The sequence below is a fragment of the Lactuca virosa genome, chromosome 4 (assembly GCF_052849685.1).
Source record: "Lactuca virosa cultivar CGN04683 chromosome 4, Lactuca_virosa_CGN04683_v6, whole genome shotgun sequence".
NCBI lineage: Eukaryota > Viridiplantae > Streptophyta > Magnoliopsida > Asterales > Asteraceae > Lactuca > Lactuca virosa.
In genome coordinates, this window is record NC_136429.1 from 128,949,727 (window position 1) to 128,969,909 (window position 20,183).

The window sequence follows — 20,183 nt, forward strand, 5'->3', positions numbered from 1 at the left end:
GCAAAGGTCGACTCAACGCCTCTCGACAGATACTGATGTGCTGACTAAAGGCTAACGACACAAAAGACCGACTCGCACCCGAGTCAAATAACACCAAAGCAGGTACAGAACTCACAAGAAACGTACCTACGTATATCATAATATAAGCATAACACCATAATCTCAAAATAAATAGATGAAAGAACACATACCCGCCACAACATCTGGCACTGCACGGACCTCCTCCACTGTCAACTGGAAGGCTCTCCGGCGAGCCCTTGGCGCCTCGGCCTTCGCTGGCCGACTCTCTACAGCTCGAATGGCAGCAGGGGCAGATCCCTGTGATGCTCCCTGGGCTGACCCCCGCAGCTGCGGACACTCGGCCTTCCGGTGTCCAGTCTGGTTGCAGTGGAAACAAACTGCAAACCCCTTAGGGCAATCCTTGGCCATGTGCCCTCCTTGCCATACTTGTAGCAAGACCCTGCTCTGCAAACCCCCTCATGACTCTTGCCGCACTTGTCGCAAGTGCGGATCTTCTGGTTCCCTGATCTCGAATCGGCGGGCTTGGCCCGCTTGGCTGCCGGCTGGGACTGTGCCGGTGGCCGATCTCTTCCTTGAGACTCCGCCTCCTCCCTGGCCTGAGTCTCGAGCTCAATCTCCCTCTTCCGGGCATTGGCCTGAAGCTCGGCAAATATCCGGTACGACGAGTTCGCCACGAACTCACGGATGTCTCTCCTCAAAATGCTCAAATACCGACTCATGCGTGCCTGCTCGGAAGACACGTGCTCAGGGCAGAACATCGCCCTCTCATGGAACATCTTGGTGATCACTGTAACAGACTCAGTACCCTGCTTGAGGGTCAAGAACTCCTCGGCCAAACGTTCCCTTTCCACCGGGGGAACATACTCATCACGAAACATAGCGGTGAACCTCTCCCAAGTCACCACGGCAAAATCTGCAGGAGAGTAGTGCGCTGTCACAAACTTCCACCAGTCCTTCGCTCCCAAGCGAAGCTGGTTCAGCGCGAACTGAACTCTCAGATGCTCTGGACAAGAACACGTATAGAAGCATCCCTCAATGTCAGAAATCCATCTCATCGCAGCGATCAGATCCTGCGTCCCATCAAACTCTGGTGGCTTCGTGTTGCTGAACTCTCGGTACAGCAACGAGTCACCCCCCTGTGGTCTCGCAGCAGCGATGGCTGCGGTGGCTGCAGCAACAACAGCCTCGGTAAGAGCAGCGTAACGCTCGTCAAAAGTCTCGATCAGGGTGGTCTTGATAGACCCAAACATCTCTGGTATCTCGGCTCGGATGGCAGCAGCCACCGCCTCATGAATCAACCTACAGATCTCCTCATCACTGGTACCACTGGTACCACTGCCTCCTGGGTGGTGGCGCGTCCCAACCATGATGTCTCTGAAATACAACACAAAAGAAATCAGAGACTCGCTCGAGTATACTCGCACTCGATGCCCAACCCTACTTGCCCTTTAGTACCCTAAGGATTCTTACTTGGACTGCTCACCGATCCGGTGTTTCCAGTAGTACAGGCCCTTATACTACCTTCCACCACGCATCGGTATTCACCCCAAGTCCTCCTCCTAGGATCCCAAATCACAAGTACTCTATATCTCTCTAAACTCAGGCTACTCTCCAGTAGACCACTCATAAGCTCCTCGCTGCTACCTACTTACTCTCGAAGTATCTCATAGTAGCAATAACTCCTAGGCTAAGGCATCACAAATCAGGCCCACTCTAGTCCTAACCATGAATACCTAGCCTACTCTAGCATGCATAACATATCACATAATATCTCATAACACATAATGTAACGGCATTTTGGGAAATCACCGTTCGGGCGCTGGCTGATCGTACACACTGCTCTGCTCTGCTCTTTTCAAAATCCTTTTACTCTTTTAGAAAGATTTTGTTTTAATTCGAAAAAAATTCGTCAAATCCTCAGTTTGAGTTCAAATGCGCCCGAAGGTGCATCCGAATCCCTCAAACCAAGGCTCTGATACCAACTTGTAACACCGTAATTTTTCAAAACAATTTTTCACTTTTAAAAATATAATTTCATTCATACATATTCTCAAATCTCAATTTATCACATATCAAATCCATAAAAACACGTCTCAAGATCAAAATGTGTAAAACTCCAATAGTGTGTACTGATCATGTCGGCGCCTTCCCGCGATCCTCACTAGTACCTGAAACACATAACACAAAACACTGTAAGCATAAATGCTTATTGAGTTCCCCAAAATACCACATATAACACATATTAGCCACTCGAGGCTATAACTCTGTGGACCCTCCGGTCCTAACTCTGTGGACCCTCTGGTCCTAACTCTGTGAACCTTCCGGTTCTAACTCTGTAACTCTGGAACATACACGGCATGAATCACATAGAAATAATGCAGTGTATCACAATCACATAAATAGCATACAAGATACTCTGTCACATAACTCTAATTACCACTCTAGGTAAAGTACAGTGAGAAGACTCACCTCGGGTAACTCGGTAAACCTCGAACTCTGAAATACTGCACTAGCCTTCGCCTAATCACATAATTAATTACTCTAATTAATACAACTTCTAAAGGATAGGACAACCCCTCTCTATAAGTTCTCTAAGAAGGGTAAAAGACCATTCTACCCCTCTAATGGCTCATAAGTTCAAACACTGACTAAACCCTAAAAGTCAACAAAAGTCAACGGTCAACATTGACCGGACTCGCCGAGTGCACTAGAGTGACTCGGCGAGTACATGCCTGTCCTCTTCGCCCCTGGTCCTCACTTGACTCGCTGAGTCAACCCTATACTCCACGGGTCGTCACAGGTCGCGAGTCGCGGGGCAACCCGACTCGACTTGTCGAGTCCCTTATGGGTTCGGCGAGTTCCTCCCATGACAACACTCATCTGACCTCTTGAGGTCAGATCTACTTCTCTAATCTATAGATCTGACTTCCCCATGACCAATAAACACGTAAAGGTCGAATCTTGCTACACATGCAATGCTCCCAAGGCTTATTTTGGTGAAATCCCTTCTAACATGGCAACCTATGTCCCATTCCTCCATAGAACCACAAAAAGCAGCATGGTTCAGGCTCTCTGGACCTCAAAAGGTCCATATCTAGAGTTTAGCACTCAATGGGACACTATACACAACTAAACAAGCCATAAAAGGGTATAGAAAACCCTAAATTCAATGCCCTTAAGCAAAACAGAAGGATAGGATCAAATAGCTACCTAAAACTTGAAGATCCAAGCCGAAAGCCCACTGAAATGCAATCCTCTTGACCTCCCCTTGCTGGAAACACTTTCTCCTTTGCAAAATCACACCAAAAATGATCAAAAAGGCTCAAACTCTCTCACAAATCGCTCACAATCGCTAGGGTATCTCTCTCTGGACTGGTAGCCGCAAATGGGGGCCATAAAGGCCTTTAAATAGGGCTCGGGCCCTGAGATTTAGGGTTTCATTTTACAGCGCAGACTCGCCGAGTCCACGCATCGACTCGTCGAGTCCCTCATTAATCCAGACAAGAATTCACGATCCTACTCTGCGAGTCTGAGCGCCTACTCGCCGAGTCCCTCCCTAAAACTCAAGGTAAATACTTAAAATAAGATACCTGGGAATCCGGATGTTACATACCCAGTCGCCCACATATCTACTTCCGATTATTGTGTCTTTCATGGTGATAATCTTATCTCCTGTTCATCCAAATGACAGGGCATCATTTCTCGATCTATTGTTGACACAGAATATCACGGCATAGAAAATGTCATCGCGACAACTTGTTGTATCCATAATCTTCTTCAAGAGTTGCATTGCCCCACCAACAAGGCAACTATTTTCTATTGTGATAGCCTTACTGTGGTATACATTTCCTCCGATCCGGTTCAATATCAGACAAAACATATAAAGATTGATATACACTTTGTTTGGGACAAAGTTGCACGTGATCAGGTTTGAGTATTTTTTTTCCTTCATCTGCTTAATATGAAGATATCTTCACCAAAGGCTTCCCCAAGTCTCTATTTTCTGACATCCGTTTGTCACCTCCGGATAAAACAGCAGAAGGATGTTATTTCATATTGTATAATAGCTTAACCTATTTTGTATTGAGCCGTTGTATAGGCATATGCACAATAATTAGCCAAAGTGTATCTTATATGTGTTTATACGTATTGAAACCTTGTTAATCTGTCAGTGAGAATTATCATTCCAGATAAACAAGCATACAATTTGGATTATCATAAGATCTAATGAAAAAGGACCGAAGGATGGTGAATTATTTGGAAACAAATTCTAGTAAATAAGATAAGAACGAAGATGAGATGAATTGACGATTAATAAAAGATCAACATGAACTTATAGGTCTAACTAAAGGAAGGAATGAGAAACTTAAATCATGTTACCAGAGGAAACATTTTTGTTCTATTAGTTTTAAAAAATAATCAAATGTGAATATAAGAGTGATTATTATCAATCTCCAATGAATTATTGATTGTTTAGTATATTGATATTTATAATGAATACAATAGTACAAGATATGGTTAATTCAAATACAACAATAATCCTATGTACTAGGAGTAGAAAGACTTAATCAATCTTATCGTTAATACCCTCGTCAAGCTAGAAGGTGGTGGAACAATACCTAGCTTGGACCTAAAATGCTCAAATAATGGTCGTAGAAGACTTTTAGTAAAAAGATCTACCACCATACGTGTAGTTGGAACAAAACGAGTAAGTAGCTTGCCATAGGTGACCAATTCTCTTACAAAGTGATAATCAATATCAATGTGTTTGGCACGTTTATGGGCAACAAGATTTTGACTAAAAAAGACTACATTATTGTTGTCAGAATATAGAAATTGCGTAGGGGAGATTGGAATGTGAAGCTCTCGTAAGAGATGAGTAATCCAAATGAGTTATAAAGTTGTGTTTGCCATAGCCCTATATTCTGATTCATAACTAGAACGAGACACAATAGGTTGTTTCATAGCACTCCAGGAGACAATATTACCACCAAGGAAGATAGAATAACCACAGGTTAAGCATCGTGTCTCGATACAACGTGCGCAGTCATCATCCGAGTAGGAAACCGGAGGAATAATGGAAGATCTTTTGTAATGAGGACTAAAGGATAAGGTTACTTTCACATATCGAAGAATATGCTTGACTGCCTGGAAATTAGTTGTTGTAGGTGCATGCAAGAACAGACTAACTTGATTTAATATGTAGGATATATCAGGATGAGTGATGATGACGTATTGCAAAGCACCCACCAGAGAACGATAAAGTATGGTCGTGAAACGGGTCACCATGACTAGTTAATGCCTCTGAGGTAGAAAGTGGAGTATAAATTGGTTTTCCATCCAACAAAACTAGCACTGGACATAATATCTAAGGCATATTTATATTGTGTGAGAAAAAACCCGTTAGTAGTGTAAACAACCTCCAGTCCCAAGAAATAGCTGAGTTTACCAAGGTCTTAATTGAAAATTCCTTATGTAATCTAGCAATAAATGCTACAATAACCGTCCGATTATTTCATGGTAAAATTATGTCATCGACATAAACAAAAAGAAATAGAATGCTTGAGCCTCTTTTAAACATGAACAAAGAAGGGTCTACACGACTGTAAGTGAAACCAACTTGGATTAGAAAGGAATTAAGGAGTTGAAACCAACCTCTTGGAGCTTGTTTCAAGCAATAAAGTGCCTTTTTAAGACGACACACATGATTTGGAAACTGTGAGTCAATGAAACCACGTGGCTGTTCCATGAAGACAGTTTCATTCATATACCCATTAAGAATTGCGTTATTTACATAAAGTTGATGTAAAATCCAATTTTGATGAACTGCAAGAGAAAGGATGATATGTAAAGTCGAAGCTCTCACAACCGTGCTAAAAGTATGAGAATAATCAAGACCCGATATTTGAGTGAAGCCTTGGGCGACTAATCGTGATTTGTATCGATATATAGAACCATCAGACCGATACTCTGTGCGAAAGACCCATTTGGATCCAGCAATGTTAGATGTAGTTGGTCTAGGAACCAATTCACATGTTTCATTATTTCAAGGGCTTGTATTTCAACATTCGTGGCGTTAAGCCATTTGGAATGCTTGGAGGTTGTTTTGAAATCCTTTGGTACTTTATGAGATAATAAAACCATGTGTAAAGCACTTGATGTGAGAGCTATGAAGTCTAGGAATCCATGAAGCTTGGAGATTCCAGCCTTACCTCGTGTAATCATGAGATGTGTCGAGGCAGCAAGAGGAGGAGAGTCCGTAGCAACAGGTGCATGAGAGACAGACTCAAAGTTCGTTGGAGGTACATCGCCATCAGGTGTTGAAGTGAACCTGGGAACAAAGTTGTCGAAATCAGGACACAAACGACATGGGCTTGGGCTTGTTGAGGTAGCATTGTGAGTTCGAGGAGGTGCATCGTTAGAAATTTATTGGGCCAATGGTGGTGTACTTACTTCTTCAAAAATTGATAAATACATGCTAGCATCAGACAAAGAAACATCGTTGGTGAATGGAAATCGAGTCTCATTAAACTTAGCATGCTGAGTGGTGTAGATCTTAGAAGTAGCCATATCAAGACACTGGTAACCTTTGTATTGGGTGCTATACCCAATGAAAACACATGGGATGCTACGTGGAGCAAGTTTATGATGAATACAGGGGCGGATTTAGGCCGGGTCACCGGTGGCACCGGCAACCCCTAACTTTCTGGCGGCAATGGAAATTTTTTCGAAATCTTTTAAAATTTTTATTTTTTCTATTATCGTGCAACCCCTAACTTTCCCCTGAAATCCTATGTGAAATCCTGGGTTTGAACAAATGCCAAAAAAGTTTTAAGAACCGTTGCTAAGTCATATTTGTGCTTCAAAGGGTAGAACCAAGTAAATCGGGAGAAGTCATCAACAAAAATAGCATAATAAATATAACCATCAGTAGATAAAACAGGTGCAAGACCCCATAAATCACAATGTATCATATTCAACACATGAAAATATCATTTTTCATTTAAAGGAAACAAAAGCTTATGACTTTTAGATATCTCACAAGATGAGCAAACACCAGGTTTAGGTAAAAAAGAAGTAACAAAAATGTGGCCTAGTTTATGCAATAAAGAAATAGTAGGTAACGAATCATGTCCTAGACGACTATGATAGAGCTCATAAGAAGCACGAAGCCAATTGGATTTAAGCACATAAGCCCATTATCAACTTTGCCCTTTGCTAGCACCTCCTTGGTGAGTCGTTTCTTAATTGCAAATTTTTTATTAGAGAATAACACGTCAACAGGAGAGTCAGATGTTAATTTACTTATGGAAAGAAGATTCTTGATAAGTTTTGGAACCACAAGAGCAACTGCTAGATTAATATCTTTTGTAAGAGATGCATTACCAATTTGAGATATATTGAGATTATTACCGTTTCCAAATGCGACATGTTCATTCCCATTGTATGGAGTAGATGTGGTAAGATTAGTAGTCGATGGTGTCATATGTGCAGAAGCACAAGAGTCAACATACCAATCATAGGAGTTATCATGAACATTACACTTAGCAGTGAAGGCATAGGCTAAGTTGACATCAAGTGTAGGACCTTGGGTTGCAAAAGTAGAAAGATTCGGGCATTGAGAAGCATAATGTCTGTCTTTCCGGCATAGCTGACAATGGGGAGGGCGACAACCACGCCCCGTCCACCAGAGCGACCACCACGACCACCACGAGAGAAAGAGCCATGGGTGGAGCTACTAGAGGATAAAGTTTGTAGGACATTAAAAGAAACTGGTGGTGTAGTGGTATCATGGATAGAATGAAGAAACAATGCATGCTCTTCAGCCTATAAAAGAAGATCACAAAAAGGAGGTCTCGGTTTGACATCCCTGTGTGCTGTTGAGAATGTCTCAAAGGAAGGACCAAGACCATATAGAAACCAGTGGGATTTATATGATAATTCCACCGGTTGTCCAATTGTTGCAAGATGGTCACAAATTGATTTAAATTTCTTTCGATAATCAGAGATAGTAGACGAACCTTTTTGAAGTTACCTTAAAGAATCTCCGAGGTTTTGCATTCTTTCAACTGAGTCATGGCTGTAAGTCGACTCAGAGGGTAGTCCACACTTCTCGAGCAGTCGAGAGATCTAAGATCTCTTCCATAGCCTCTTTGGTGAGTGAGGCCTGAAGAATTAGGAGTGCACGTTGATCAGCTTCATCCCAAACTGTTACGTGGGAATTAGGAGAAGGCTTGTCTTCAATCAGTCTCAGAGGGACGAATGGAAGCACCAATGACATGTGTGAATAGGTCTTGATGTTTGAGAAGGGGAATGATTTGGTTTTTCCACAAAAGATAGTTTGATGAAGAAAACTTAACAGTAAGCATGTGCAAGATAGTATTGAGGGAGAGGGTACCATCATTGGAGGTATTGCTGTTAGCCATGGTGATCAACAAGAGAAGTAAGACCGGTTTAATGAAGATGGATAGGAAAGGATCAGAATATGGAAGATACCATATAAGAGTGATTATTATCAATCTCCAATGAATTATGGAGTGTTTAGTATATATTGATATTTATAATGAATACAATAATACAAGATAAGATTAATTCAAATACAACAATAATCTTATCTACTAGGAGTAGAAAGACTTAATCAATCTTATCGTTAATAGTGAACGAAGTAAATAACTTTAAGTCTATGCAACAATAATAGAGTTTTAAGGGGTATCTTTGGATTGAAAAACTATTTTTTAGCTTATAACTTAGTTTATCAAAAAGCTAGTTTATAAGAAAATTTAAGCTAAGATAAGCTACTTTTGTGATCTTACCAAACATGATACTATGATAATATAGAAGAGGACGTCATAAGATTAACGTAAACTCTCTTGATCACATAAATTAATAAACATGTATTAATGCAGTCGTTGATGACTGGATCACATACACGAGTAAATATGAGAAATTCCATGCATTCAGGTTTCAAAAGATTTTAAAATCCAAACACTGGAGTATACTTGGTGCTAATATATAAATTGCTTAAATCTATCAGATTCGCAAGTACTGTAACTGAAACAGATCGATGGAGCAATTGTTTAATCTCCAAACACATGTATACAATTAAGCCTACACACATATACCACATATGCTATCCTAATCATTCCTTGATTCAGTAGTATTCAGATCAAGTGGTAATTCCTACTTTTCAAACTAAAAAATCGATGAAAAAGAGGGAGCTAAAGATTTATATGGAAATTGAAGCAACTGAATGAGCCCAGAATCTTAGTAGACCTTTCATCTCCACATCATTTCTACAATTGTTCATTGTCAACGCCATGAACTCATCTTTAGGTGCCTTGGGCGACGGTGTTGATCCATATTCTTCCTTATAGGCATCGGGAATCCGAATTGATGGTGGGTTTGATGTAAGAATCTGTTGTTTGTACCAGTATGAATCTAAGAGGTTGTAGATGTATTCTTCGCTTGACGTCATTTTGATGGTGTGATGTGGTGTTACGTGATATACTGATATTCCTGGTATGTCTTGTCGATGTATTCTTTGCTTCTAGATTTATAAGGATTGGTTTACGCCTAAGTCTTGATGAAGTTGTGAAACGTGGACAAATGGTTGCGTCTGGACCTTTCATCATGTTTTCATAAATATATTAAGAAAAAAAAAAGGAAAAGGAGGCGAATGGACAACAATATTGTCAAGTTGTCGACAAAGCACCTGCGTATTGTGATGTGCTGTGTGCACACTGATATTTCTGTTCTCAAATCTCAATTAGGGTAAATTAACGAAATGGTCCCCATGGCTTGGTCCATTTCGTAAGTCTCGTAAGTTCCTAGAACTTTTCTCTTGAAAGCTACTACTAAATACTTATACGGTTTTTCTTCCCTCTCACTCTTTTATTCTTCAGTTTATTTGATCGACTAGATTATCCTTATTAGCTGATTTATTTAATTGTTTCATCGACATAATTTTTTTCCCAGTTAAGAGGAGGTAGGTTTTATGGAAACCTTGAGTTTGTTTCATGAATTGCGCATTTGCAGAGCCTTTGGTTCCACCATTGATACCGTTTTCGAAATAGTATTTTGCTCTGATGATGCAAACCAACTTTGAACCTAGAAGACCATTTCTTTAATTTATTTATTTATTGTTTTATTTTTGGCATGTTAGTAATAGTGGTGGTGGCTATGGCGGTCAAGGTAATCAATATATTGGGATGGATACAGCTTCATAGCTTCGTCAAATAACGGGAGCTCAGAGTGAATTTAACATCAATTTTCATATTTTAGCTAGAAAATTTGCAGAGCGTTTCAAGAAGTAGTAGACAACATCACAAAATATGTATAAATATCATTTTTGAAAGTTAGATGGAACCTACAAAATAAACCAAACTACAGAGGACCAATTCTGTAATTTACTCTCTCAATTATTTGAATACAGATTTACAGGTGGTTGTTAGTGCGGGCAATAAATATCTTAAATTACAAAAATGGTCCTTGTATGTATGTGTTTTTTCCTGAATCAAGTCTAGTCGTTTTAATTTGGACAAGAAAGTCTTATATATGAATGTTTTCTTCATGTGAATGGCCCCTGCACCAGACGCCCTTTACTTTGCTCCGTTTAAATAATACGAAATGACGGTTATACCCTAATAAGTTTTGATATACAAACGGTTCTCATATTAATTTAGAGTTTTATGTTGAGGTAATTTGATATGCTATGTTTGATTTTATAGATATTGGGAATTTTAGAGTAAAAGATGTAACTCTATCTTGTTGTTTATAGTGAATTCAAGGGTTTTGTGGGTTTTTCTTGGTGAAGAGAAAAGAAGTAGAAAACTAGAAACATGGTTGCACTTGCACGGGTAATTGGGATGTTCACCGGAGGAAAGGGTGAGGAGAGATATCGGGTCACGAGGAAGGTGTATGGTGGTAAGATCTGTTTTAGTATATAATAGTTAAATACCAAAGTAGCCTCTCACCATAACTCTATTTATAGGCACAATTTTGGCTTTAGCCTTTGATTGGATCAAGGTTTGAGGTAAAACTAATGTAATTATGTAATTGTGATTTTGGAAAACTGGTGCCAAAGTCATGTACAAATTAGCATCTCGCTAGAGTTTTTTTAAACAGATTTTCTTGTGTCCAAAAAAAGTTAAATACCCAAGTAAGGACATAATAGTAATTTCATATGACTTTAACGAGGCATGCTTAACGGCATCCAGCGTAAGGACCATTCGCATGACAAAACAAACCTCAGAACATTAACGTTGAAATTGAAAAAACTGGACTTGATTAAAAAAATACGAACCACATGGACCATATTTTTTGTAACTTGCTCAAAATAAAATTCGCCTACTTATTTTCCATCAATTATAAGATTGAAAATAAAAACACAAAGAAACTTCAACATTTATTTGAATAAACTTACAAGATAACTCACTACATATTTCACTCGAACACTACATAAAATTGCTCTTAAATATCTAAGGAATTGTTTGGTTCAGGAATTCGAATCCAATTTCATATGTTGTTTGGTTGACAGGAAATAAAATTTTAATTAATTCCAAATTATGTTTGGTTCTCAGGAAATGCAATTGGAATTCATGTAAAATGACACAATTACCATTTTTGCATGTTTTGGTTAATTTACCTTGTTTTCTAACTTATATGTAAAGATACATTATATAAAATTATAAAAATAGTAAAATTTCGGCGATGGTGGCAGTGGTGGTGGTGGTGGCGGTGATAGTGGTTGGTGGCAGAGATGGTAGCAGCAATAAAGGTGGGTGGCGGTGACGGTAGCGACGACGATGGTCGTGATGGTGGCGGTGGCATTGATTGTGGTGGCGGTGGTGGTGGTGATGGTAGCAGTAGCGGCTGGTGGTAGCGAAGGTGGTGGTGGCAGCGATGGTGGTGGTTGTGAGTGATGGTAGTCGCAATGTTGGTGGTGGTGGTGGAAGTGGTGATGGTGGAAGTGGTGGTGGGTGGTGGTAGTGGTGATGGTGATGGTAGTGATGGTGGTGGTAGTGTTGTTAGTGGTGGTGGTGGTGGTGGTGGTGGTGGTGACGGTGATGGTGGTGGTGGCGTTGGTAGTGGTGGCGGTGGCGGTGATGGTGGTGGCAACATTTTTAGTGGTGGTGGGTGGTTGGCTGCTTTGGTAGTGGTGGTGGTGATGGCGAAAAGTGATCGGTAAGACAAGAGGATGAGTCTGAATGAAAAACTTAGGTCTGCTACCCTTTACCCTAACAACAAAACGCGCCCGCCTGTTTTTCTTCCTCTTCCTACACATCGAATATTGTCCTCCTTCATTCTCCCTCTTCAACGCCTCTCCACCTCCCCCTTCGCCGTCTCCCCCTAAGTCGGTAAGTTTTCTGCTCTTTTTCTTTTTGGTCTTTTTTCAGGCCAATATTTTTGGTTGATTTTTCCGGCCCTAAAAACTTGTCCTTCTCTATTTGTATGAAATTGGCGTTCTATCTATGTTCTTGCTCCTCGATTTTTTTAGGGTTGGTGTGAAATCAATTTTTTTTTTTTTTTTTACTTTGTTCTTGTTGCTTTGAAAAATTGAAAATAACAAATGTGTTTGTGTTTGCTTGAAAATCTGAAAGTGTGTTTGTGCTGAAAATCTGTAAATGTTCTTGATGTTTAATCTATGGACTATTGTAGATGATTATTTGTGTTTATGAAATATGAAATGTGCATTGAAATTGATATGGTATTTCTTGGGAGTGTGAGATATCACTGTGTGTTGAACGTCAAGTGTCCAACCTTGATAATCAAGAAGTCGAAAACCTCTCATGCAACATCTTGAAGTTGTATTTTATGCATCAAAGTTTTTATATGTTTATTGTTTATGTTTTATGTTTACCGCATTTGTTATTTGTATCTTTGTTGCATTTGTTATTTGTATCTTTGTTATTTATATCGACATTGAGCTCATGTATATAGTGAAACATTTTTGGCCTCAAAGCTTGAATGGTTTCAATGACATGGCACAAATGACACAAAATAGGCCTAAAATTAATTGGAAACAATTAGAAGGTTAAAACGGTCATTCTCATCATTAAGAGACTCACATGCTGATGTCCAACCAAACATCAATTTATCATTCAGATAGAGATTCATACAAAGCCTCTCATGATTTTGTCTCTACATCATTCACATATGAATCATCCAAATCTACCAAATGAACGCTAAGATTGTGAGGAAATAGACATTATTTCTAACATTAACAAAATACAATCAATATCTTTTATTTACTAAAGTGAACAAGTGATCATAGATTCATATATTCGGTTCTAACCAACATTTATTCTTCTATAACAAAAGTAGGTGTATGTCTGTGCGTATAAAGACCAAATAATTCTTTACGACGTTCTAACAAACAATAAAGAAAAGTGTTTTTTTTTTTTTGCTAAAGCTTCATTTATTATTTCTTCATCTTCATTTAAAATGATCATATCTTTATTTTCTTGTTACATAGAATCACTATTATTAAAGTATGACATGATATAGTAAAGTATATACTCGGATGCTAGAAGAATATCTTCTTAGTGATTATAATCTAAAAAGAAACCGTGTGTATATCGTGTGCAAAGTAATATTTTCTGATTCTCAAATCTGAATTATTTGATAATAGGTGGATGGTCTCAAATAAACCTTAAATATCTTGAAGATAAAATTATACAAATGTTCTCCATGGTTTGCTGAAAATCCGAAGTTGATCCCAACCTTTGTTTTTTTTGCACGAATCGTCCTTTAGGTTGGTTTTTCTACCACCAGTGGTTCGTGGGTCGTTATATCTGATAGTTCTGATAATCTTTCTTAAATGCCGAAATTATCCTCAAATCAAATCTGTAATTACTCAATAATGTTACTAAACTTTACCCTGCCCCAACCCCACCCTTTCCCCATTATCCACCGGACGGACGCCCTTTGCCCATTAAATTGCGACTCCTATTCCTCATTCTCAAATTCTTGATCGGGATGCCTATAATGCATATGTTAATTCTATTTACTTACATGCTACCCATTCCCATATGTAAACAAATTAAATTCAATATGATACAGAATGTTAGAGTGGTGGAAGCTAAAAGTTCGAGTATTGGAGGCAAATCGGAGGAATTTGGTGAATGACATTCAATTATGGGAGGTAGGGTTGAAACAATCTCCATCGCCGCCGTCAAGACTCTAGTTGGTCTCATGGAAGTGGTGGGTTTTCTGGGATTTCTGATCTAGAAATTGACGACGATGATGGAGAAGGGAAAGAGGAAGGGCGGTGTGGTCGGGTAGGTAATGGATGATACATAAAGATGTGTAGGTTCATCGACGACGAGGTTGACCTGTTGAGGTTTAGTCAATGTTACAGTCCAATTGATCTTGTTGACTGAAATTATTTATCATCTTGAAGACGAAATCTGTGTGCGCAAACAGTGTATTGTGCTCTGAACAACGCCTCCATGTCGTGAAAGTCTCAGTTGATTCTTTCCTCACTAGCTGACCTCTCACAACTGCTCAAAGCTTCACAAGCAATTTCAGTGCTTTTATGCTTCCTATATTGTTGAATCCACAAAATTTAAATCGATTTATTGGAATTCTCTATTTTTTTTTTAGATTTTTTTATGGCAAATTGTTTGTTGATAAGCGAAGCTGCCCGGGATTTTCATAAAAAAAGGCTAAGCTGAATCCACTGCTTCCATAAGCGATCAAGAACTCAAATCCTGGCACAAATTCTAAGATTTTTTATTCGGGTTCAACAGTTATCCATTGCTTCAGGCTTTGATCTGCAATCCGTCTTAAATGCGCTAGTGGCCTGTAAACTCTTAGAACACCATGGCTACAATCGACATACCTACCCATCATCCATAAAGATTAAGTAATCCTTAATCAATAAGAAAATTAAGCACATTGTTAATCGATCCGACTGCTTAGAAATCGAGAATCCATGTTCATTTAACCTTTGCTTACATGATTTTCAAATATCTTATTTTTTCAACTTCGTGAATGACATTTTCATGAAAATTTGTGTTGCAAATTTAGGGGTGTTTGTCTAAGCTTATGACTTTTCATAAGCACTTTTCAACTTATAGCTTATAATATATAAGGTAATAAGTTAGGGGGGAGTTACTTATAGATTTTGACTTATTTCCGCTATGAACATTAATAAGTTATTTCTATCAAAACACTCATTTTAACTTATACCGGTGTGAAATTGATAATAAGTTAAAAAATGAGCTTAAATAAACTTAGCCACACACCCTCTTAGTGACTTTTGATCCGCCGTGGCCATCAAAACCATCAAACACAAAAAAGGGCAAGTTAAAATAAGGGATTTGATACATTTATGGATTTTTAGAGGAAAATGACAATTATGGCCCTCAATTATATTTAGAGTTCAATTAATTATTCAAAGGCATATTTTAAATAAAACCATTCCACCAAACAACAAACAAGACTTCCCACAAATTATCACCACGTACCAGCCCATGTGTCTTCCTTGGATACCCATCCAATCATCGTGGATACCGTTGCCTTTGACTTATCATCCTGCAAAATCATAATTTCCTGTCATGTGGTTTTGATAAAACCACATTTCTTTTCGGTTCTATCACCTTTAATGATCCACCCTCTTACATTTTTCTTGACAAAACATTTGATCCCAATACAAATAATATGTTATTTAGTGGCATACAACAAGTGCCACTAAAAACCCAAATAAATGCCACTAAAGGCATCTCAAATGATCGGCGGCACACATAATAAGTGCCACTAGAAACGCTCCCACTAAAACCTTTTAGTGATACTTTTTGTTTTTGTCGTTGCAGTTTTTTAGGCTTTTAGTGACACTTTTATTTGTCACAATAGAAGAATAGTTTTTTGAAGTACATATTTTATGCCATTAAATGTTTATTTGATTCAAAAATTTGTAATATTTTTAGTGGCACATTTTAGGATTTTAATGGCACTTTTTTATTTGCCACAATAAAAAGATATTTTGTGCCACAAAAAATATGTCGGTAAATACTCATGAGATTGTATACTTTAGGCTATTTATATCTACATACATTTTATCTATAATGTAAAATAAAATAAATAACTAAATTGTAACATGTAGAAATAACAAAATACATAAAAATATTATGAAAAAATGTAATATTTCACCTAATAAGAGTAACAAAATAGAAGTCAAAATCTCACAAATAGTAATATAATATTCTTCTCTTAGATTCTTTACAATGAAAATGTGGCAGCATCAAACTTATCTTTTATAAGAACCTGATTAGTTAGCTTAAGGGAATTCCTACAAAATATAATTAAACATTAATATAACAGAATATGGAATTCAATAAATTTGTTACTGAAAGAGATTAAAAACATCTATTTGAAAGAGGAATCTGGAGATTATCCATGAATGCTTCAGGGAACCTCTCAAACTTTTTGTGGACAAAACTCAAATACTTAATATATATAAGCATTAAGAAAATATTAATTTGTTTTTAGTAAGTATGACACATACAGATTGTGAATTAGTTTTTTAATAAGTATGCATGTCTTTCTACCGAGGTTCACACATTATGTGAGTACAGAAGGACAATGTAACACCCCAATTTCAATTGTTCAATGAAGGGCCAAAAGTGTAAATTCAGGAAAGGGACTCGACGAGTAGGTCCGCTTACTCGCCGAGTCGGAGCGGGATTCTATCGCGGTTCAAGTGGCCAACTCGCCGAGTCGGCGGCTTGGACTCGACGAGTTGGTGCTGAAGAGAGAAAACCCTAATCCCGGGGGTTGTGCCCTATATAAAGCACATTATAACCCACTCTCAGCCTCTTTGCTACCCTTTTGAGATCCAGGAACCCTAGAATCGAGTGAGCTTCCATTAATAGAGAGAATAGAGCTTTGGAGGAGAAAATCTTGGAAAGGGGCTTGAAGATCAAGAGTTTTGCTGCAAAGGAGTGGTGTAGATCCGGGATCTATTTCAGTTGGAGCTTATTTTGGAGGTAATAATCTGTTGCTTGGGCTATTTTGCATCTAGATCTATTATCATTTGAGATTTGGGGCATTTTTTTGTATGATTGAGAGCTATTTCGAGTTAGAGGCTTAGATCTGAGGTTGCTACTTCAGATCTAGGCTTGTGATGGTCCTTAATGTCATAAAGTTCATGTCTAAGAGTTATTGGTGAGGCCCCTTTTTCATAAACCCTAGCCCTAGAGTGTTTTGGGCATATATCTCCTTGGTTTCACGTAAAGTTTGCAACTTTATGTGAGGGTTCGGCTGTAGAAGAGTGGATCTATGGATTGGAGCCCCTGCATGGCTCAAAAAGCCTCTGTATGGATTGAGAACTGAAGAGACTCGGCGAGTCACATGGGTGTACTCGACGAGTTGTATGTGTTGGATTAATGTCTAAGTCCATAACTATATTTGGTATGTACTTGACCCGACCCGGCATGGTCCATTTGGGTTGCACTTCACCGGCACAATTTATATGGATAGTCTTTTGAGAATAGTATATTTATGATTTATATTAATATATTATAATTTCTAATATATTAATATGGAATCATATTATTTAATTAGTATTGATCAAGAATTAATTTAGAATTAATTAAGTGATCAAAAAGAACTAATTAAATATGGACTCTTATATATATGGAATGGGTCAAGTTCATTTAGGTTGGGTTAAGCTTTCATGGATGGTCCATGGAGCTTTTAACCCATGGATCCTATGTAAATGAAAGGTCATGGGTATTAGGGTTTACATAGATGTAACCCTAATCCTCCATAATATATAAAGGGGTCCTTGGCTCACAAAATTGGCACAAGTGTGTGAAAAAAAGTGTGGGCCGATTTTAGTGTGCATACATATTCTCTCAAGTTCTTCCAAGGTGTTTTGGTGATTTGTGATTCCATTTGAGGCTTCCACACTATTGGGGCTAAGCTCTTAAAGCTTGAAGACATCAAGCTACATCAAAAGGTATGTCATCTAACTAGAACTTTGTAGTATAGGTGCTTCATAATATGCTAGTTAGGATGAAACCTTGGAATAGTTAATATTTGCATGTATAATAGAGAAAACATAGATCCAAGGTTTATAGGGTTGCATGTACACCATAGGAGTGTTAGAATGCTCAAAACCCAACAGTTGTATCAGAGCCTGGTTGTTTTCTGTTATATTGATGCAAATGTTTTATTTTTAAAGTTGGGAAAAAAAAACATGACGTTTGTCAAATTTTAAGATAATTACTTGTTTTTGTGAAAAACTAATTATTTGTAAAATTTGAATCATTTGCTATATGAGTTGAATTAGGTCAAATTTAGTAAAAGATAAAATGATATGATTATTTTATTAGTTTTAAAAGTTTGATCCAAAGAGTTTTTTGAAACCTCCATTAGTTATGGATATGAAAAGGTTTTTTAAAAAAATTGATTCAAAGTTTTTTATGGAGTTACAAAACTTGGTCTTAATGTTTTAAAGAATTCCATAACTTGTTCTTAAGTTATGGAACATGAAAAGTTTCATCATAAAACAAGTATTTAACTCCATAAGTTATGGAATCCAAAAGTTTTCAAGAGTTACAAAACTTGCCCTCAAGTTTTGGAATTTGGAAAAAGTTTTTTTATGATAAAAAAAAAGAATTGAATTCTAAAACTCTTGGGTTCATAACTTAAACAATTAATTAAATGGTTTTAATTTTGAATTTAATAATTGGAATTATGATGTTTTTATTGAATAATTCAATTAACTCTTATGGACTTTATTAATAGATAATTAAAGTGTTTAATTAAAAGAGAATTAATAATTCCATAATGACATGGTTTAAATTTAATTAAATTAAGAGTATAGTTTAATTAATAGATTAAACCACCAAGTAACCCTTATACTATTATAATATTAAAAGTTTAATATATTATATGTATAAGAGCAAGTCGTCTTACCATTAGTAGGCCTCATTCACGAAGCCGGTCTATAAGGGGGGGTATAAGGTTACTGCCTATAAAATGGCAGTTTAATGGGTGTCCACTCTCACCCACCGCTTCCTTGACTGGTGGAGGGTCGTTAGCCGAACAGGTAGGACAAGGACTATAATTCTCCCTTCATTAAAAGTATTAATGATAAATACTAAGTAACTAAACTTTTTATAAATTTCCAATCTTAGTTACTTAGGAAAATGTGAATAAGGTGCTAATCCATGAAATTACACTTTGCACTTTGTTTAAGCTGTTAGTGGAGCGTGTGTGGTTAACCGGCACACTAACCTAGACTTAACAAGGTAGGCAAAGGGTAACTTAATGTTTATCATAGTATCGTTGGAGCGTGTGTGGTTAACCGGCACATCGATTGAGGGGTAAATATTAAGGGTACCAAGTATATTTGCATGGTTACTTCACACCTTGTTTTGTGATCCTCGGCATCCCAGTCACAAAACCTGAAGGGCACACTCGAGATTGAAACATGCCATTGAAAAGTTCAATGAATCTCAAAAGAATCTCAAAAGAATCTAGGAGTTTCAAAACCAGTTAAAACCTAATAATACATTTCGTTTATCTTGGTGGAAATTGGTGAATCGTCATTCACCTACCTTCAAATATTTTATAGCTTGGATTATGGCATCCCTCTTCCAAGTTATAAAATAGTTTGTTGGGTCCTTGCCTTAATATATCATATTGGGTGTTATATTAAGGACTTAAATCAACTTTACGTGAATTTCTCCCATTGTTGATGTCTGGTTTAGACAACAATGATCTTCCCAAACCAAGCTTTCCTAATGAATATGACTTCCCGAGTTTGGCTCATGGAAATCATACTTCTCTTCCTCCACCTCCTCCAATTATTCTTCCTAAACCACAAGTTCAAGGTCACTCAAGCCCTAATGGCAAGCAAGGTCTATGTGTGATCACATCTTAGAGATGAAGTCACATATTGACAAGCCGGGAGAGTTGGGTGTCAAAGTCTTGAGAAAGTTGGATGTTCAATCACTTTCTAAGTCACATAGTGAGTTCCTTTGGGACTACTATGAAACAGACTATGACATGAACCTTAATGATCATATCTATTTGCTTGGTGCTGCTGAATCAGCAATGATTTGGAACGATAGTAAAGCAAATTTGATTAGAAGATCAACTTCCCAAAAACTTTATGGACAGTGACAATGGTGACACTGGAAATCCAGAAA